The following is a 23,111-nucleotide window of genomic DNA, read 5'->3' on the forward strand; positions in this document are numbered from 1 at the left end:
CCACTTTACTTTAAAAAAAAAAGTTCCAGAGGTTCCGGAAGATGGCGGCGTAGGAGGACGCGGGGCTCACAGCGCGTCCTGCCGATCACTTAGATTCCACCTACACCTGCCTAAAGAACCCAGAAAACCGCCAGAGGATTAGCAGAAGGGAGTCTCCGGAGTCAAGCGCAGACTAGAGGCCCACGGAAGAGGGTAGGAAGGGCGGCGAGGCGGTGCGCGCTCCACGGACTGGCGGGAGGGAGCCGGGGCGGAGGGGCGGCTCGCCGGCCAAGCAAAGCCCCTGAGTCTGGCTGGCAAAAGCGGAGGGGCCGGACGGACTGTGTTCCGACAGCAAGCGCGACTTAGCGTCTGGGAGGTCAGAAGTTAACAGCTCTGCTCGGAAAGCGGGAAGGCTGGAGGACAAAGGGAGGGAGAGCTGCTGAGCCCCCGGACGGCAGAGCTCAGCTTGGCGGGGAACAAAGGCACTCACCAGCGCCATCTCCCCCGCCCATCCCCCAGCCAAAATCCCAAAGGGAACCAGTTCCTGCCAGGGAACTTGCTCGCTCCGCGCAAACACCCAACTCTGTGCTTCTGCGGAGCCAAACCTCCGGCAGCGGATCTGACTCCCTCCCGCTGCCACAGGGCTCCTCCTGAAGTGGATCACCTAAGGAGAAGCGAGCTAAGCCTGCCCCTCCAGCCCCCGTGCACCTTGCCTACCCACCCCAGCTAATACGCCAGATCCCCAGCAACACAAGCCTGGCAGTGTGCAAGTAGCCCAGAGGGGACACGCCACCCCACAGTGAATCCCGCCCCTAGGAGAGGGGAAGAGAAGGCACACACCAGTCTGACTGTGGCCCCAGCAGTGGGCTGGGGGCAGACATCGGGTCGGACTGCGGCCCCGCCCACTAACTCCAGTTATACACCACAGCACAGGGGAAGTGCACTGCAGGTCCTCACCACGCCAGGGACTCTCCAAAATGACCAAACGGAAGAATTCCCCTCAGAAGAATCTCCAGGAAATAACAACAGCTAATGAACTGATCAAAAAGGATTTAAATAATATAACAGAAAGTGAATTTAGAATAATAGTCATAAAATTAATCGCTGGGCTTGAAAACAGTATACAGGACAGCAGAGAATCTCTTGCCACAAAGATCGAGGGACTAAGGAACAGTCACGAGGAGTTGAAAAACGCTTTAAACGAATTGCAAAACAAAATGGAATCCACGATGGCTCGGCTTGAAGAGGCAGAGGAGAGAATAGGTGAACTAGAAGATAAAGTTATGGAGAAAGAGGAAGCTGAAAGAAAGAGAGATAGAAAAATCCAGGAGTATGAGGGGAAAATTAGAGAACTAAGTGATACACTAAAAAAAAATAATATACGCATAATTGGTATCCCAGAGGAGGAAGAGAGAGGGAAGGGTGCTGAAGGGGTACTTGAACAAATTATAGCTGAGAACTTCCCTGAACTGGGGAAGGAAAAAGGCATTGAAATCCAAGAGGCACAGAGAACTCCCTTCAGACGTAACTTGAATCGATCTTCTGCACGACATATCATAGTGAAACTGGCAAAATACAAGGATAAAGAGAAAATTCTGAAAGCAGCAAGGGATAAACGTGCCCTCACATATAAAGGGAGACCTATAAGACTCGTGACTGATCTCTCCTTTGAAACTTGGCAGGCCAGAAAGGCTTGGCACGATATCTACAGTGTGCTAAACAGAAAAAATATGCAGCCGAGAATCCTTTACCCAGCAAGTCTGTCATTTAGAATAGAAGGAGAGATAAAGGTCTTCCCAAACAAACAAAAACTGAAGGAATTTGTCACCACGAAACCAGCCCTACAAGAGATCCTAAGGGGGATCCTGTGAGACAAAGTACCAGAGACATCACTACAAGCATAAAACATACAGACATCACAATGACTCTAAACCCATATCTTTCTATAATAACACTGAATGTAAATGGATTAAATGCGCCAACTAAAAGACATAGGGTATCAGAATGGATAAAAAAACAAGACCCATCTATTTGCTGTCTACAAGAGACCCATTTTAGATCTGAGGACACCTTTAGATTGAGAGTGAGGGGATGGAGAACTATTTATCATGCTTCTGGAAGCCAAAAGAAAGCTGGAGTAGCCATACTTATATCAGACAAACTAGACTTTAAATTAAAGGCTGTAACAAGAGATGAAGAAGGGCATTATATAATAATCACAGGGTCTATCCACCAGGAAGAGCTAACTATTATAAATGTCTATGCGCCAAATACCCGAGCCCCCAGATATATAAAACAATTACTCATAAACATAAGCAACCTTATTGATAAGAATGTGGTCATTGCAGGGGACTTTAACACCCCACTTACAGAAATGGATAGATCATCTAGACACACAGTCAATAAAGAAACAAGGGCCCTGAATGATACATTGGATCAGATGGACTTGACAGATATATTTAGAACTCTGCATCCCAAAGCAACAGAATATACTTTCTTCTCGAGTGCACATGGAACATTCTCCAAGATAGATCATATACTGGGTCACAAAACAGCCCTTCATAAGTTTACAAGAATTGAAATTATACCATGCATACTTTCAGACCACAATGCTATGAAGCTTGAAATCAACCACAGGAAAAAGTCTGGAAAACCTCCAAAAGCATGGAGGTTAAAGAACACCCTACTAACGAATGAGTGGGTCAACCAGGCAATTAGAGAAGAAATTAAAACATATATGGAAACAAACGAAAATGAAAATACAACAATCCAAACGCTTTGGGATGCAGCGAAGGCAGTCCTGAGAGGAAAATACATTGCAATCCAGGCCTATCTCAAGAAACAAGAAAAATCCCAAATACAAAATCTAACAGCACACCTAAAGGAAATAGAAGCAGAACAGCAAAGGCAGCCTAAACCCAGCAGAAGAAGAGAAATCATAAAGATCAGAGCAGAAATAAACAATATAGAATCTAAAAAAACTGTAGAGCAGATCAACGAAACCAAGAGTTGGTTTTTTGAAAAAATAAACAAAATTGACAAACCTCTAGCCAGGCTTCTCAAAAAGAAAAGGGAGATGACCCAAATAGATAAAATCATGAATGAAAATGGAATGATTACAACCAATCCCTCAGAGATACAAACAATTATCAGGGAATACTATGAAAAATTATATGCCAGCAAATTGGACAACCTGGAAGAAATGGACAAATTTCTAAACACCCACACTCTTCCAAAACTCAATCAGGAGGAAATAGAAAGCTTGAACAGACCCATAACCAGCGAAGAAATTGAATCGGTTATCAAAAATCTCCCAACAAATAAGAGTCCAGGACCAGATGGCTTCCCAGGGGAGTTCTACCAGACATTTAAAGCAGAGATAATACCTATCCTTCTCAAGCTATTCCAAGAAATAGAAAGGGAAGGAAAACTTCCAGACTCATTCTATGAAGCCAGTATTACTTTGATTCCTAAACCAGACAGAGACCCAGTAAAAAAAGAGAACTACAGGCCAATATCCCTGATGAATATGGATGCAAAAATTCTTAATAAGATACTAGCAAATCGAATTCAACAGCATATAAAAAGAATTATTCACCATGATCAAGTGGGATTCATTCCTGGGATGCAGGGCTGGTTCAACATTCGCAAATCGATCAACGTGATACATCACATTAACAAAAAAAAAGAGAAGAACCATATGATCCTGTCAATCGATGCAGAAAAGGCCTTTGACAAAATCCAGCACCCTTTCTTAATAAAAACCCTTGAGAAAGTCGGGATAGAAGGAACATACTTAAAGATCATAAAGGCCATTTATGAAAAGCCCACAGCTAACATCATCCTCAACGGGGAAAAACTGAGAGCTTTTTCCCTGAGATCAGGAACACGACAGGGATGCCCACTGTCACCGCTGCTGTTTAATATAGTGCTGGAAGTTGTAGCATCAGCAATCAGACAACAAAAGGAAATCAAAGGCATCAAAATTGGCAAAGATGAAGTCAAGCTTTCGCTTTTTGCAGATGACATGATATTATACATGGAAAATCCGATAGACTCCACCAAAAGTCTGCTAGAACTGATACATGAATTCAGCAAAGTTGCAGGATACAAAATCAATGTGCAGAAATCAGTTGCATTCTTATACACTAACAATGAAGCAACAGAAAGACAAATGAAGAAACTGATCCCATTCACAATTGCACCAAGAAGCATAAAATACCTAGGAATAAATCTAACCAAAGATGTAAAAGATCTGTATGCTGAAAACTATAGAAAGCTTATGCAGGTAATTGAAGAAGATATAAAGAAATGGAAAGACATTCCCTGCTCATGGATTGGAAGAATAAATATTGTCAAAATGTCAATACTACCCAAAGCTATCTACACATTCAATGCAATCCCAATCAAAATTGCACCAGCATTCTTCTCGAAACTAGAACAAGCAATCCTAAAATTCATATGGAACCACAAAAGGCCCCGAATAGCCAAAGTAATTTTGAAGAAGAAGACCAAAGCAGGAGGCATCACAATCCCAGACTTTAGCCTCTACTACAAAGCTGTCATCATCAAGACAGCATGGTATTGGCATAAAAACAGACACATAGACCAATGGAATAGAATAGAAACCCCAGAACTAGACCCACAAACGTATGGCCAACTAATCTTTGACAAAGCAGGAAAGAACATCCAATGGAAAAAAGACAGTCTCTTTAACAAATGGTGCTGGGAGAACTGGACAGCAACATGCAGAAGGTTGAAACTAGACCACTTTCTCACACCATTCACAAAAATAAACTCAAAATGGATAAAGGACCTGAATGTGAGACAGGAAACCATCAAAACCTTAGAGGAGAAAGCAGGAAAAGACCTCTCTGACCTCAGCCGTAGCAATCTCTTACTCGGCACATCCCCAAAGGCAAGGGAATTAAAAGCAAAAGTGAATTACTGGGACCTTATGAAGATAAAAAGCTTCTGCACAGCAAAGGAAACAACCAACAAAACTAAAAGGCAACCAACGGAATGGGAAAAGATATTTGCAAATGACACATCGGACAAAGGGCTAGTATCCAAAATCTATAAAGAGCTCATCAAACTCCACACCCGAAAAACAAATAACCCAGTGAAGAAATGGGCAGAAAACATGAATAGACACTTCTCTAAAGAAGACATCCGGATGGCCAACAGGCACATGAAAAGATGTTCAACGTCGCTCCTTATCAGGGAAATACAAATGAAAACCACACTCAGATACCACCTCACGCCAGTCAGAGTGGCCAAAATGAAGAAATCAGGAGACTATAGATGCTGGAGAGGATGTGGAGAAACAGGAACCCTCTTGCACTGTTGGTGGGAATGCAAATTGGTGCAGCCGCTCTGGAAAGCAGTGTGGAGGTTCCTCAGAAAATTAAAAATAGACCTACCCTATGACCCAGCAATAGCACTGCTAGGAATTTATCCAAGGGATACAGGAGTACTGATGCATAGGGGCACCTGTACCCCAATGTTTATAGCGGCACTCTCAACAATAGCCAAATTATGGAAAGAGCCTAAACGTCCATCAACTGATGAATGGATAAAGAAATTGTGGTTTATATACACAATGGAATACTACGTGGCAATGAGAAAAAATGAAATATGGCCTTTTGTAGCAACATGGATGGAACTGGAGAGTGTGATGCTAAGTGAAATAAGCCATACAGAGAAAGACAGATACCATATGGTTTCACTCTTATGTGGATCCTGAGAAACATAACAGAAACCCATGGGGGAGGGGAAGGAAAAAAAAAAAAAAAAAAAGAGGTTAGAGTGGGAGAGAGCCAAAGCATTAGAGACTGTTAAAAACTGAGAACAAACTGAGGGTTGATGGGGGGTGGGAGGGAGGGCAGGGTGGGAGAGAGGGCAGGGTGGGTGATGGGTATTGAGGAGGGCACCTTTTGGGATGAGCACTGGGTGTTGTATGGAAACCAATTTGACAGTAAATTTCATATATTAAAAAATAAAAATAAATAAATAAATAAATAAAATAACCAAACTAAGTAAATACAAAAAAAAAAAGTTCCAGTTAAAAATATAAAATGTTTTCTCTCATGATCAGCCTTAATATTTTGTAGTGAGTTTATCAAATTGACACAGTAAAATCAATTAAAGTGCAATATGTGACAATTCTCTGTAGATTGTTAGGCTCTAAAATTTTTTATTAGTAGCCCTTCACTGTGTAAGCTTCACAGTGAATGTAATGCAAAGAAATTTTGATGCAGGGGCTATACTAAAATGATGATTCCATTAAAATGAGCTACTTCTGTGGCTGCTAAAGGGAGCATCTGCCAATAACTGGTGGAAAGATGTGGGGGACAAAGCTCTGAAAGGAAAGCTAGGACAATGGAAAAAGATGCAGAGAATGACTAATAGGCATTCCATACATGTCTCTCTCCTTTCGCCCTACTTTATAATTTTGATTGAAGTCAGAAACAAGCAAGATCAACAACTTTTGTATACTTGCACTAGGAAGAATTCATGAAAATGAGTAGAAGAAAACTTTGAAAAATGAGTCTTGGTTAATAATATTAGTAATCTGGTGTAACCCAGGAATGCAGTGTCCTTGGAGTCAACATTATATACTCTGGTTCATTGCATGTTGCTGAGTTCTACATATTCATAGTCCTTTTGGTACATACTCACCACTGACAGCTCAACTCATTATAGCAATCCAAGGCAGACAGAAAACATAGTGCAAACATCTATCTCAGACCCTGCACTGTCAGTGAAGGACAAAGTAATAACATACGGAAATTTCTTCTTGCTCAAGTTGGGTAATATTCAGTCTTCTGTATCCAATTCAGTTTTAAGCTACATATCAGCATATAGTGTTCTGAAAATCTGAATCCAAAATTAAAATAATATCATATAACATATAAGAGTAAATACAAAGAAAAGGTCAAGGGAAAGGATGTAAAAGGCAAGAAGAATTATTATTTTAAAAAGGAATTTAAAATCATTATTTGGTGTGGTGAATACAGAACATAGGTGTCTATCTCAGTAAGATAAAACTAATAATAGCTAATGGAATTGAATAATGAATTCAATTAATATCTTCTTTATTGTCACAATGAGCATAATAAAAATAGGTATTATGCAAGGGGCAATAAACTCACATTAGACTATTGTCAAACACTCAAATAGAAAATAGTGTTTCTTGGGGAGGAGGTGGGAGATAATAAACTGATAAGCAGAGAGGTAGTAAAATATACAAGACATTCCAGCTTTCAGTATACTCCAGAGAGATAAGCTTATCCTTGGCAAAGCGAGACTGCACTTGCCATGGCAAGGATTCCAGTGGAGAGGGACCACAGTCAGTGTTTTGAGGAATGCAGCCAAGAGACTTTGATGTAATTCTGAAATAGTGGAAGTTCCTTAATCAAGGATACGGTCCTGATAGAAAGGAAGGTGTTTGAAGCTGAGGGGCTGGTTCTTTGTGTGAATTCAGACCTGACATTTCTACTGGTGGAAGTGGAGAGGAGATGAGTTTTAAATTAGGATTGGTCTATCCTTAGTGGGTCTAATACAAGCATTGTTACTGATGGGAAAATAGACACTCATAGAGGTCAAGTAACTTAACCGAGATTATATAGGTGTTTAATGACAGAGTTGATACATTAATAGAAGTAAGAAGAGCCTATAATTTTTTTTGTTTTATTTATGATCTTCATGTAATGAATCAGGAAGCTTTCTTTGTTACCTCATGAAATAATTTGAGTACATGTGTTAATCTGTTTCTTGTGGGTTTTGTAAAATTTGAATGAACAATTGGGTAGTTTGTGGATTTTTTGTTGTTTTTTTTTGTGTTTTGTTTCCCTTAGAAGGTGATGGTGGAGGAAGCCAAGAATTTTTATTTAACAGTTCAGCTTCGTTATTATTATTATTATTATTTTTCTTTAAATTAATGTTTATTTATTTTTGAGAGAGAGACTGAGTGTGAGTGGGGGAGGGTCAGAGAGAGAGGGAGACAAAGAATCTGAAGCAGGCTCCAGGCTCTGAGCTGTCAGTACAGAGCCAAATGCAGGGCTCAAACTCATGAACGATGAGATCATGACCTGAGCCAAAGTCGGACACTTAACCAGCTGAGCCACCCAGGTGTCCCCAACAGTTCAGTTTCTTTAATTGTCATTGGTTTGTGTGGGGCTTTCTATTTCTTTTTGAATCAATTTTTGTTAGTAATATTTTCTAGAGAAATTTTCATTTCAATTATGGTATATTATAAAATTATTATAATTAAAAAATAATCTCTCCTGATCTGTCTCTGTGCATTTTTCTTTCCTTAGGTGGTTTTTTTTTTGTCTTCATTTTTTCAATAAACCTTCTAAATTTGTGTCTCTTTTATGTATCTTTTAGTTTTGTCTTCATAATGATTTCTTTAAATATTAAATATATCTGTCACAATATTAAAATAGTTCATAACTCTTTTCTAAAGTTTATTTTTCACTTGTTTATATTATTTTTAAAAAATATGTTTGTTTCTTTCTTTATTTTGAGAAAGAGAGAGGGGGACAGAGAGATGCAGAGAGAGAATCCCAAGCAGCCTCCATGCTCTGTGAGGAGTGGGATGGGGCTGGATCAGGACTCTGAGATTATGACCTGAGCCGAAATCAAGAGTCAGATGCTTAATCAACTTAGCCAGCCAAGAACTCCCGGTTCATAACTTTTTAAAAGTTATTATTTCTGGGTATGTTTCTATTAGCTAATATTTCTACTGGGTTTGAGTCACATTTGCTGCTGCTTCATATGCCTAGTAATTTTTTAGTGAATTTATGACATAATTAATGATACATGTGAGAGTGTATGAGATTTATCTTTCTTTAAGAAGTGTTGACGTTTGTTTTGACTGGCTTGATTCTTTCAAGGTTTGGTTTTAAATTCTTTTAGGACGAGACAAAAGTGCTAGTCTAATCTTGCTTCTTCTTAAGTGTGACTGTTAAATAGTTTCTAATGAGTGCCCTGAATGTTGAATGAGATTTCTATAGTCTGGTTGCTTGGAATTTGGATGTCTCTTAATCCTTTTGAGATGTTTAGAATTTGTTCATGTGTAACTCCCTGCCTTTGTGATTTGTCTAGCTTAATAGAGTTTCCGCTTTATATTCACAGATTAGTATGAAGTCAGAGATTCAAGGGGATCTAATAAAAATGTCAGGAGTTCATTTTCCCTGCTAATTCCCTCTGCCTCAACTTCCCCAAACTCTGAAAAATATGTTTCTTCAAATCAGTAATCCCATTGTTCTCTGGTTGCCTACCTCATTCCTGGGCCTAGGTCCAGAAATTTCTTCCAGGCAGAAAGCCAGAGTAACGTAGAGCCTGCTTTGTTTCTGTTCTCTTGAGAGTCATAGTCCTTCCTATTCTGCCTATTGTCCCAATGTCTGGAAACATCTTTTTTCTTATACTTTGTCTACTTTTTTAATTGTTTGCAGAGGAAAGGAGAGTTCCCCTGTAGTTACTCCTTTTTGATTGGAAGTAGTATTACACACCACTTAGTGTTTTGATAAGTCTTGAGTATTATTGTGGTTTAATCTTTAATGTCATGTAATTTTCAGTATGGTTATTTTTTTATTTTTTGTTTAATTTTTTATTTTTATTTTTTTCATTTTAGAAGAAGAGAGAGAGGAGAGAGGAGAGAGTGAGAGATAGCACGCATGCGAGAGAGAGAGAGAGAGAGAGAGAGAGAGAGAGAGAGAGAGAGAATCTTAAGCAGTCTCCACACTGAGCATGGAGCCTGATGCAGGGTTAGATCCTATGACCCTAGGATCATGACCTGGGCCGAAATCAAGAGTCAGAGCACTCAACCCACTGAGCCACCTGGGCACCCCTCACTATGGTTACTTTTAATGTGGAATTATTTAGAAGTGGGATTTTTATTTTCCAACAGTGTATTTGTGTATGTGAAAGGTAACTTTGTTATTGCATTGTAAGTCTATTTCTTTCTTATTGTTCTTTGTTCTGAGTTCTTTTGAAATAGCATCCAAAATAGGGGTGAAGTAATATATTTTACTTAATTATTGTTTGCAAGGTTCTATATATATCAGTCATATACATTACTATTGAAATAATTGAACCTGTAAAGATTTGGGTTGTTTATTCTATCAGTTTCAGATTGCGTAGTATGATGACCTTCACTATAATTATTTGATGTATTTATTTGTCCTCTGTATAATTTTTGCTGTGTAGAAAGCTGCATTTAGTCAATAGCTTTAGAATTTTTATATCTTTCTACTGTATTAATTGCTTCCAGGCAATTAACTTTTTCCTCTATTTTTTTGTTGCTCCAAACATCTCTTCTTTTCACCTAGTGAAAAAAAATAATTAAAAAGAGGCAATTATTTTTTCTCTGTTCTATTTTTTCCCCCTAAGAATCTTTGTACTGTTAAAAAATGTAAATTTACTTCCTGAAAGAACTTACAACAATAAAATAAACACATCAATAGATAGACTTATAGCCCTTTTCTATTCACATAACAGCTGACAGCAGGTGAGCAACAGAATTCCAAGATCTCCTACTTAGGAATTAGTTAAATTTTCTACTGAGAGGATTTGTATCATCTGGTTTACTATTATTTTAGTTATATATTTGCCTCTTTATTTCCCTGCAATTTTCAGTGCTAGTATTAAGAAAGTTCAAAGCAGAAGTAAAGAAATCTATAAATTAAAGAAATACTGTAGGGTTTTACCAACTAATTGCTACCTAGTTTTAAGTTTGACTCTCATTTTTATTATTATAGTGCCATAGGCCAAATTCAGTGGGAAATCTAGAATAGCAGAGGCTGAAAATAATAACTTAGAATGCTGCTTAAGACCATGCAGTGATGATATTTCACCATTTTATTTACACATTGAATTATTTTATTTGCACATTCAGTTCATTTTGTTTACACATTGCAGTTGGTATTTAAAAGAGATGTCAATAAAATTGCCTTCCCATTCTGAGAAGAGGATTTTAGATTTTACTTCTACTTTTAGATTTTGTTTTATATTTTTATTTTATTATTTTTTTTAAAGTTTGTTTATTTTGAGAGAGAGAGAGAGAACCAGCAGGGAAGGGGCAGAAAGAGAGGGAGACAAATAATCCTAAGTGAGCTCTGTGCTGACATCAGAGAGCTCTATGTGGGGCTTGAACTCATGAAATATGAGATAATGACCTGAGCTGAAGTTGAACATTTAACTGGCTGGGTCACCCAGGCACCCTAGATGTGGTTTTAAATATAAGAACTATAATGAAAAACAATGAAAATAGCCTTGCAATGTAATGGGTCAGGAGGAATAATTTTATATCTGAGCATGTTGTTAAAACATCTCATGGCAGTAAAGATTAAAAAAGCATAAAGTCACATTCAGTCATTTCTTCATTCATTGTACACACAAAATGCCTGCCCATTAATGGAACTTACATTCCAATGGAAGAGATAGTATATAAACAGAAACACTAGGGAAAACAATATGTGTTATGTAGGGATACATGCTGTAAAAATGAATATAGTTGCAAAGAAAGTCTGAAAGGAGTTCAACTTTGGTATAAATGGTCCAGAGAAGCCTTACCAAGATATTTTAGAAACCATCTGGATCCTAGTAGGTGAGCCTTGTAGGTATCTGGGGGATGAGCATTTTGGCTCTTAGAGGAGCAGGTGAAAAGGCTTGGAGGTAGAAATATACATACTATTATATCACAGAACAGCTTGGAGACCAGTGGGGCCCAGCATCAGAGAACAAATGGGGTATGGGGAGGGACACATCATATAGGGCACCGTAGGTTTGAAAGAAATTTGGCTTTTAGTCTTGGTGAGGTTGGAGGGTTTTGACCTGAGAACTGAGATAATGTGACTTTGTTTTTTTAACAGGATGTTTGGATGTTGCATGAAGTATAGACTATAGGGAAGCAGAGTATAGAAACTGGAAAATCAATCTGGAGGCTGTTGTGAAAATCCAGAAGTTAGTGGCTTAGACTCCAGTGATAGCAATGGGAAGAGTGAGAAGAAATCAGGTGACTGATGCATTTTCAAGAGCGTGTTGGCTGTATTTGCTGATGAATTGGAGAATTGGAAATAGTATGTGAAAGTCATAAAGGAATAAAGGTTTTTAACTGAGCAGTTAGAAGGATAGAGTTATTTATCTAAAAAAAACTTAATCTAGATATAAGATAATTCAAATAATTCAAGTCAAAAATTAATGAGTGGGGTTGGAATTAATTACAGTGGTTATTGCCAAACGTGGCTGGACAACTGAGTCACTGGAGGGCTGTACAAAAATATAGATTCACAACTTTGTTTCTAGAGAATAAGACTCCAAAAGCCTGAAGTAGAATTCATAAGTGTATGTATATAAATAAAATAAAACATGTAGGTTGATAAGAGAATAAAAGTAATATTAATGATGTTTTATTTTGCATACCTGAAAATAGAGGTATTCTCTAAATCAGTGATGGGCAGACTACTACTTATAGGCCAAATGCTATAAAAACAAATTTTTTTTGGAACCTACCCATATATGTCTGTGATTTGTCTATGGTTGCTCTCATCCTACACAGCAGATTTAAGTGGTTGAGACAGAGACTATATGGCCCACATGCCCAAAGTATTTGTTATTTGTCCCTTTTAAAAAAGGTTGCTGATCTCTGCCCTAGAAAATTGTTTCCATACAATTACTGTACTTGTTTCCATACAGTACTTGTTTCCATACAGGTACTGGTACATTTACATGGTAAAGAAAATTATTTAATGGATTAGATTGAATAATTCACGACTAGAAATGAGAATCTGAAGCTGGATAGTTTGTTTTACTACTTGATTGAATTCACTTGAATGCAGTTGAATAAAAACATGCATTGATCACCTACTTTGAGTTTGTTCTCTGTTAGTTGGGCTGATTTCATGGACAGCATCATTGCCATCAGAACCTTCATGGGTGTATTGCCATTTAGGTTGTGCATTGAACTCTATTGTGCCATTTACATAGGAGACATATGTAGAAATATGATATAGTTCATGCTCCTTGGTTTCTTGTGATGTGGTAGCTCTGATTGTCCTTTGTTCCTGAAGAGTTTCTCACTTAATTCAGTGTAGAAACCTCAACATTTGAAAGGTAAACTTGGGTTTCTGGAAGATTTCTGAATGTAAACTTCTTTATTACTACTCAGAAACTTCAATGAAATACCGTCCTCTGGGTTTGTAATGTGTGAGAAACTTCTGTCTCGGCTTTTTCCCTGGACTTCCAGAATGAGCCTGCCTTAAAATGACTTTCATGACATAGAAATTCCAGACTGTAGTGTTTCCTTTGACCTACATCTACAGAATGGCAAAATAAATGCTTTGGCAGAGAAAAGATCCAGTGAATAGTTACTTCTCCTAAACGTAATCTGACCACTTGCAGAGTGGTTCACCAGAGCATTTTTGTTCTGTAGAAGAAGATCGCAAAGCCAAGTCATAAAAGCTAATGCATAATCTGTGGCTTTCTCAAGAGTATTTATATACTGTTGGTAAATAAAGGATATCTTTTAAATCCATATGACTCATCTCCTATTTGTAGTCAGTCATTGTCCATACTAGGTGAGTTAAGGAGAGTGGGTATAAAGAAGTAGAAAACACGTAGCTTGAGAATAGAGCTATACAAAAAGCTACTTTGTCCTGCGAGCTGTGTGAACAAACAATGTGTGAAGCTCTAAAATCTTGCTAATTTCATGAAACCAATAAATACAAAGGAAAACAATTTTTACAAAGATTTTATGTTGAAGTAATCTCTACACCCAATCTCTCGAATTCACAACCCTGAAATCAAGAGTCACATGCTCCACTGACTGAGCCAGCAATTGTAAGTGCCCCAACAATTTTTTTTTTTTTTTAAGCACAGACTCTTAAGAGTTTACTTACTTTCCCCTGGCTTAGGCATGCACACCTGAAATACACAGTAGTAAGCACCCTACACTTTGGATACATAGATTAACAACTACTCCTTTCATTAAAAAGGAGTGAAAACAAAACAATTACAAGCTAACCACTCATCTTGAAATACTAATTACCTTCCAGTTTCTTAAGACCTGTAGACCCATAGCATGTGTATCAGTCTTGGTCCCCTGAGGAAAAGGATTCAAACTCAGATGGTATAAACGCCTTTTTTTTTTTTTTTTTTTTTTTTTTTTTTTTCTGAGAGACCCAACAAGAAATGTTGAGGCAGGGCTCTTAGAGACTAACGAGAGCAGAAAGCCATTACCACACTCTGGACCTATGGCCAAGAAGAGGAAATGGAAGTATTGAAGTTGGGGGTTGGGGGACTCCTCTACCTTCAGAAGTTCAATCCTGGAGGAACTAGCTACTGCCATCAACTGACACTAAGTCAGGAAGGGTTCAGGGGAAAGCATACTCAACCTTCTCTCAGTCTTCATCCTCTGAAAACTTCCCAGTGCCTCACATTTGGCAAACCCATTTGTTGCTGTGAAGCAAATGGAGAATAAACAGCACATCGTGGGGAAAAACCATAGGGGCAGCACTTCTTCAGGTGAATGTTTTCTTCTGTGTAGATTTTTGTTGCATTATCTTTTTTTTTTAATGATACGTATATTGTACATTTTTGAGGGGAAGTTAATGAACTAATGAATGTTAGAAATTCATTTTAGTTTCTTCTAAAGCATGTCCATTTAAAAGGAATCAACAAGTGTGACATAACATTTACAACTCCCTATACTCTCTCTGAAGAACGTAAGGAAGCCTGCGAAATGAAATATACCTGGTGAAAAGTGCCTTGAGAAGAGCCTCATAAATCTTAGACTAGCAGACAGTTGAAACAGGAAGACCTGCTGAGCTCTGATGCAGAAGAGTCTAATCCACTGGATAAATTGTTCCAAGAAGAACTCATCCTTGTGAAAATATATTATCCGTATGACAATACCAAGGCCATGGTCCAAGACAGTTATTGGCTGTGCAAATGCCAGTAACAAAAAGTGAAATATACTAGGAGACTGAAGGTGGAGAAAGAAGTACGTGATCAAATACAGCATACAGAGAGATAGAAATGCCTGCATGGGTTCTGTCAGTCTTCTCTCCAAGACATGGCATTCCTGTCATCTGCCTTGGCTGGCCCACCAAACACCCTGTTGCAGATCTATTGAAAAGATACTTGCCAAGAATTTCCTCAACAACTATAATTATAATAACTATTACATAGTTAATAACTAAATCCTGGGATAATAAACTCAGGCCGAAAGAGATCTTAAAAAGAATGATAGTGGCAAAAACAAAACACCACCAAATAATAAACAAAAACAAAAAAATCCCAAACATTTAAGTTTGGAGGACAGAGTCTATCACACACAGTCTTGGAGAGGAAATCTTATTGCCCTTTGCTTCATTTGGTGAACAGCTTTTTAAAAATACGATAATAAAACACCTTGTGGGGTGCCTGGATGGCTTAGTCAGTTAAGCATCCGACTTTTGATTTCGGGTCAGGTCATGATCTCGTGGTTTGTAAGTTTGAACACCGCATTGGTCTCTGCGCTAACAGCATGGAGCATGCTTCTCTCTCTCTCTTTCAAAATAAATAAACTTAAAAAAAAACCTTATAAAATTGTGATTCACTTGAGTTAGCCTATATATATATATAAAGTGAAATATATATATACTTATGTATGTATAAATTTATTTATTTACAAATGTATGTGTGTGTGTGTGTATATATATATATGTATATGTGTGTATATATATATATATATATATATATATATATATATATATATATATAAAGTGAAATACAAGCCAGTTAAGTTTTTGGGTGACTCAAACAAAAGAAACCTAAAGAAAACAATTTTGTTTTGGTAAAGGAGAGCTGGTATTAATAAAATCAGTAATCATTGTAATCATAACTGATCGTTGACTCATCTAAATAAATATTCAGTCTTCATTTTACCTGCACAGTTATAGTTTTAGAACATGTATTTGCCAAAGTGTGGGGATGATTAATCTCATATGAAATTGGAAATAGTAGTAAATCTCTGGGTATCTTGAGTGAAAATATCCACAGAGGAAATAGTTGGGACTGTTTGTTTAACTGGATATTCTTTTTGTGTCAGAAAAACTTATAACTAGTCACCAATATCTGACGAATATGTATTATTTAAAGATGGAAAGGATTCAGACTTTTCCACCTTGAGAGACTGTGCCCAGTACCTCATCTTGGAGGCACGTGTTCAGCGATATGGTTTGTCTAGTCCGTCTTAGTCCCAATGTCACATTCATTGTTCCTGTTCTCCTAAATCACCCCCACAAAGTCATCCTACGTGGCATTTTTGTGCAAGAGAATGGTAGGGTGGTGGTAGAAATCGTATTTTTTAACCCGGGTTCTGATTCCAGTTCTGTCACTCTGTGGGATATCTACAGCATATTTATGAGAACTCATTTCATCAATTCATGTCTCAATTTATTTATCTGGAGATGATTTATCTGTATTTTTTACCAATGAAGTTTTATGGATATACTATAGTAAAAAATTAAAGGGTATTTTTATAAAGGCCAAATTAATTGGCAATAATAAGGAATAGTTAAAATCTCTAAAAGTCCTTACTTAGTTACTTTGTTATGATAATACTAACTCTTCTTCCATTTTTTTCTAAATAACACATCACTTTTTAAAATTTTTGATAGGGTGCTTGGGTGGCCCAGTTGATTGGGTGTCCGATTTTGGCCTGGGGTCATGATCTTGAGGCTTGTGGGTTTGAGTCTTGCATTGGACTCTGCTGACAGCTCAGAGCTTGGAGCCTGCTTCAGATTCTGTGTCTCCCTCTCTGTATACACCCCCCCCCTGCCGCCCCACTCATGCTTTGTCTCTCTGTCTCTCTCAAAAATAAATAAATGTTAAAAATAAATAAATAAAATAAAAATTTTGAAGTAACTCATGTTCAATAACGATGATCTGTACAGTATAAAAATGTGAGGAAAAAACGAAACTTCCTTATACCTATGAATACAGAGTCTGATGTATTTCGGATGGACACACACATTCTCACCTATAGAGACACACATTTCATAAGAATAAGATGATGTTATTTCACATAACACTATATCACAAATATTTCCCACAACTAAACTGTTTTAAATGATTATTTTAACTAATGACATGATGTGCCATTCTATCAACATTCCACAATTTAGTAAATAATGCCCGTTTTTTTTTAAATGTGCTTTTTAATGTTTTCTTTATTCTTAGAAGCAATATTGTGATGAAAACCAGAAGAGAGTGTGGAATCTGTGTGTACACCTCTGATAATTTCAGGATTTTGATACATTTAAGTTAATTTGCTTTCCTACAATTGTCACTAGTTTACACTTCCACCCGCATTAGGTATTTGCTACGATTTTAAACAGTTGTACATACTTTTCTTGTTTTGGTGTTACTTTGCTAAATAATTTCACTAAATGTAGTTTAGGATGAATAGATAATATCACAGTTATATCATATTTAGTCTTAGGAGAATGCAGTAAGGAATATATATGTAATACAGGAGACACACACGTGCACAAAAGCACACAGAATATGTGTATATAAACAGCAGATAAGCCCACAAACACATACATACATATATACACAGAACCCACACATCAATCAAAGCTCTGACCTTAGTAAGTACCAAGGAAGATCTGAGATATTAAGAACAAGCAACAAATATGCTTATATGTCTGATTAGAAGACCTCATAGTTTTTGATTGGCTATCTCTTGTAACATAGGCAGATTTTGGTGAGAGATGTAGAATTGTGTGGCCTTGTTGTCTGACTTGAAGACTGTGGAGATCATATTGAACCTATCAGCTTAGCAAATATTTTAAAAGGCTAAAAATAGCAAGGGTTGACATAGATGTGGAGCAATGTATATTCTCAGGCACAGCTGGAAAAGTCAATGGTAAAGGGCAGAACTACTTTGGATAGAGTTCTTGCTTATTCCTCTATTTATCTTACACAATCCTATGGCATCACTCCTCAATGCGTCCAAAATTTATATGTCTAGGCCTCATTTCCCTTCTGAATTCTTCACCATCATTGATAATTTCCATTATATATCTTTATAAGCGTATCTCACATGCCCTTAAATTTTAACATATCCACCAAGCTTTCCTAACTCCTGGGCATACTGTATTGGTTAATGACCCCAACATCCTATCAGTTATTCACTTTTGATGTTGTTTCTACTTCAACTCTACCTAATATTCTTCATTTCACCTTTCCAATGCATCTTGTGTCTGTTTTTATTTTCTTTGTATATTGCTGTTTAGTGCATTTCATTTTCTTTGGTCCTAACTCATTTCCCTGCTTCTGATCATCCCTTCCTACACATTGCTGTACTAGCCCCTCTCAAAGCTCACTTTTGGTCATGGAACTACCAGATTCAAAGTTTTCTAAACCTTTACATGAATGTAAAACACAATCCTGTGTCCCCTGCCTGGAATTCAATGTCTTCCTATATTAAGGACTCAACTTTTAGCCACACTTCTTTTCTTGTAATCTTCCCTACCCCTATATACTCACTCATTTGCATCGTGTTGTTTTCAGTGACCAATTATTTACCATTCTCCCAATATTTACCATTCCTTTCCTTATAAATTTGTGCCATCTAGTCTAAAATACACATTTCCTTCCTTTGTTTCGAGTGACAAACACATATTTCCAAGTCAATTTAAAAACAGTTTTCTACATAAATAATTCTTAAACTTGCTAGTAACAGTTAATCTCTCTTTTTAGCTAGAGACCAACCTCAACATACTTTTGTTCTTTTGAGAATTTATCCCATTCATTTCTTCAAACCTTGATTTTTCTTGCCTATCTTTCTTACCAGATTGTGAGAGCCAGAATCTTAGAGCTGATTCATCCTTGCTTTTCTCTTCAGCACCTCAAAGAGTATCAGGCTATTTGCAGACACCCCATGTATACATGTTGGAATTAGTCGAATTCTGCTGGAACTTTAATCAGTATACACTTTAGGGGACAATGATAGAGACACAGTGGACCTCTTCCCACAGAACAGCCTGTCAGCAGCCAAGCCTTGAAGCACACTTTCTGGGTCACACCTGGATGACAGAGCCAAAGGGAAGTAAATAAAAGGAGCCAAAGGGCCTTTCTTAGTGGCAGGAGCAGCAGGCAAGAGGACCTCCAGGTGTGCTCCCTGCCCTAGAGCCATTTCCTCCAGCACCTGAGATGGGATGGCAGGTGTAGAATTCAGCCTGCTGGGCTGCAACTTGCTTTGGGACCTGGTTTCTCTGATGGTTTTCTTCTCCACTCACTTAATGCTCACTGAAGGAGATATAAATAAGTGTAATGGGCAACATCCAAATTATGACCGTCCCAAATTATGACAGTTCCTTGGAGACTGCTTACATTAACTTGTTTTTGGATCTTGAAATTTAAATTAGGTGGCCAACAGGTAATGATGAAAATAACAAACAGTGAATATAGGGAAACTTGGAGTTAGCAAAGAAAATTCACATACATGGCTTCATTTAATTTTCACGACTCCTTTAGGAGGCTGGTAGGGCATATAGTTTTATATTTTCATTGCGTGCTGTTTAGTTGCAAGGTTGTAGATTTTAGAGTCAAATGATCATAGATTTAAAGTTTATCTTTGCCAGTTACTAACATATATCTTTGCACATGATACTATACATCTACGATAATTAAATTTTCATGTGTCGACCTGCCTGGATCAGAGGATGCTTAGCTATCTGGTTAAACATTATTTCTGGATGTATCTGTGAAGATGTTTCCAGATGAGATTAGCAATCGAATCAGTGAACTCAGTAAATGACCCTCCCCAATGTAGATGGGCATTATCCCATCCTTTGAGGGCCTGATTAAATAAAAAAGATGGGAGAAAGAGAAATTCTTGGCTTTTTCTGACTCATTGCTTGAGTTGGGACACCTCATCTCCTTGCCTCCTGCCCTTGACTGGGATTTACATCATTACCTACCCTGGTTCTTAGGCTTTGGACTTGGACTGAATTATACCGCTGGCTTTCCTGGGTCTCCAGCATGCACGTGGCAGATCATGGGACTTCTCACTCTCTGTAATCACTTGAGTCAGTTCCTCATAATCTGTTTTCGTATCCAATTGATTGTGCTTCTTTGAAGAACTCTCATAAAACATCCCAGTCTCTTTCTGTCTCATTCTCTAGAAAATAGATAACTAGCAACATTGATTGTCCATAAGGATGGACATAAGGAGGATGAAATGACTAAAGATATTTCATAAGGTTCATTTGGATACTTTCAGATAGTAGAGTAAGCTGAGGCTTATGAAAGGAAAAATGCTTGGGATGAGAACTGTGTTAAATCATGACTCACTGTGGAAACCTGGGTATATTATAGACCACTCTGAACTGCATTTTCACTATTTACAAAACTGAGGGCTTGTCCTTCCTGTCATGGCTTGTATGGAGATTAAATGATGTAACAAATTTGAAACTATATATCTGGTAGGAAGCTGTGTTTGCAGCATTCAAATCATTGTTTCCTTTATCTTTCAATAAGCCTCCTTTTATGTTTCATCTATAAAGTGGATATGCACAATGCCCTGACTGTCAGTCTCATGGATTTATTTGTGAGGTCAAATTAGATAATGAATATGCTTTAATGAAATTTTAAAGTGTTAGTTTATGTCAGGTTTTGAGACTTATTTGATCCAATTTTCTACTTGTCTATGAATGTATCTATTGGGAAAGGTTATTAGCTCTCTCTTCAGAATATACTGAGAGTTTGGCCCCCTCTTACATACCCCCGTTGCTCCATGCTGTACAAGTCCCTGCCATCTTTCACCTGGGTGACTGCTTCCACCTCGCCTTGCACAGGCTCTCCTCATCTCTGCAGTGGGGTTGAGCCTTACATCTGCATTGTGCGTGTTGCATCATACATCTGTTCAAACCCTTGAAAGATTCTGCATTTCACTTAGAGAAAGAAAGAGACTGGTAATGCAGTGCTTTCAGTTATCTGTTCCCCCACAACCCATTATTTCATTATCTTTCTGGTCTCGTGAACTACAGGTCTCTCTCTTGCTCTTTCCATTTCAGTTATATCTGCCTCATGCTATTCTCTGATGGTGTCAATGTAGACTCTTGCTTTGGGCCCTTCGTAAGGGCTGCTCCCACTACCAGGGACTCTCTTCCTTCAGATAACAGCATGGTTCACTCCCTTACCTCCCTTAATACTTGCTCAAATGTCACCACTTGAATGAAGACCATCTTGACCACTCTATTTAACGTTACATCTCCCTGCATTCCTGATCCCCTTAACTCTGTGCTGCATCTTTGTCCATCATACTTATCAACTTATGTTATACAACTTATTTATTTGAAAACATTTGTTTTATTGTGTGTCTAATCCCACTGGAATATAACTTCCATTATGGATCTAAGGTTTGTTCACTAATGAATTCCAAGCTTCAAGAGAAAGTCATCACTAAATATTTGTTGAATTGAAATGAACCAATAGAGACAGAGGGGCCATTTTGTTGAATTGAAATGAACCAATAGAGATAGCGTGGCCAGTTTTTTTTTTTTTTTTAAGTTCAGTTTGTAGATTGCTGTCAAAGGGCTTAGTGCCTAGCACAGGATTATGCACACACGGATCCATGGTCAGACCATTATCACTTGTATTTGCTACATTAATTTTTGGTCCTTACTGAAGCAGCCTATCTCTCCTATAATTGAAGTTGCTGTCCACAATTGCATTGGTATCTCTTGAGAGAAATAGAAACATGGAGCTGACTTTTCAGAATTCTGATAAAAAATGCATTGCTCCACGGCTGAGTGCACTTAATTTTCTTATATATTAAAAGCTAATGCTTGCATCCCACATGAAGGTAGAAACCATATGCCAGGTAGTTATATATCCCTGGAGAATGGTCCCTAAAACTGCAAACCAGTTTGCATGAAGGATGCTAAGTTATCAAATTCTACTGACAGGAATGTATTGAATATATTTTTTAAAGGAAATAAACATAACTGCATTTTCAATATGAAAATACAGATATGTTAGAGTTTTTAATAATTAAAAATCAAGTGTATCGTCAGCCATACTCTATGATTCGTAGTAATGATTGTGAAGCATTTCTGACTTGAAATACATGTATTTTTATCATATCTGGACACAGAGTCTACCCTGAGGTGCTTAGAGTGAACAATGATATCAATTGAATGACTCTGGCAGAGGAAATTAAGAGATTTCCTTTTTTAACCATAGAGCTCTATGGTAGGGATTAGAGGTTGAAAATGTCAGAAAAGGCAGATAATGAAACACTAAGCTACAGAGCCGCCCATGGTGGAAAGAACAAGACAGAGGATGAGGACACTGATATCAGAATGTATTAAATACAGGGATCAGTGATGGGAAATGGAACGAGCAGGAGGTATTCTGACAGCTTTTGCCCCTTAATTCACATGGCATGTTGATACTTTCATTTTAATCTTTTCTTCCTTGTCTTTCCTCTTCTTTCTCTTTGTTCTGGTTCAATTCTGTGTGTATGTTTGTATGAGTGTGAGTTTGTGTTTATGTGTGCACATGTGTAGGGGTAGGTGTGGTGATAATGATCATTGTTTAAGAAAGGTAAGAGGAATAGGAAGTATTGACAGTGATTTTTGAGTTGTGACTATATATATGGGGGGGGGGGAGACAGAGAGAGAGGGAGAGAAAGAATCTCAAGCAGACTTCATGCTGAAAGTGTAGCCTGATGCAGGGCTAGATCCTACAACCCTGAGATCATGACCTGAGCCAAAATCAAGAGTCAGATGCTCAACTGACTGAGCCACCCAGACACCCCAACAATATTTTTAGTTATATCTTTATTCCTTTCTCTGCTTCTCATTTGCCCCTATTCTCTTCTTTCTATTTTCTCAGGACCAATCTGATTTTTCTTTGTAATAGTAGCAAAAGGTGAATACCATTGGTATGACAGCATACCATTTTTTCTCTCCCCAGCAATAATTCCAGCAAATAATTTTCAGATTTCTTTAAAAAGCAACTTATTTCAATTTCTTATATCTTCATGGGCCAGAATTGTTTCAGAATAAAGATCTATTTAGACATGATAAACTGCCCTTTTGTTTATCATTTGTATCAGGTAAAAATAG

This window comes from Panthera leo, chromosome B3 (genome assembly GCF_018350215.1).
Source record: "Panthera leo isolate Ple1 chromosome B3, P.leo_Ple1_pat1.1, whole genome shotgun sequence".
In the NCBI taxonomy this organism is placed as follows: Eukaryota; Metazoa; Chordata; class Mammalia; order Carnivora; family Felidae; genus Panthera; species Panthera leo.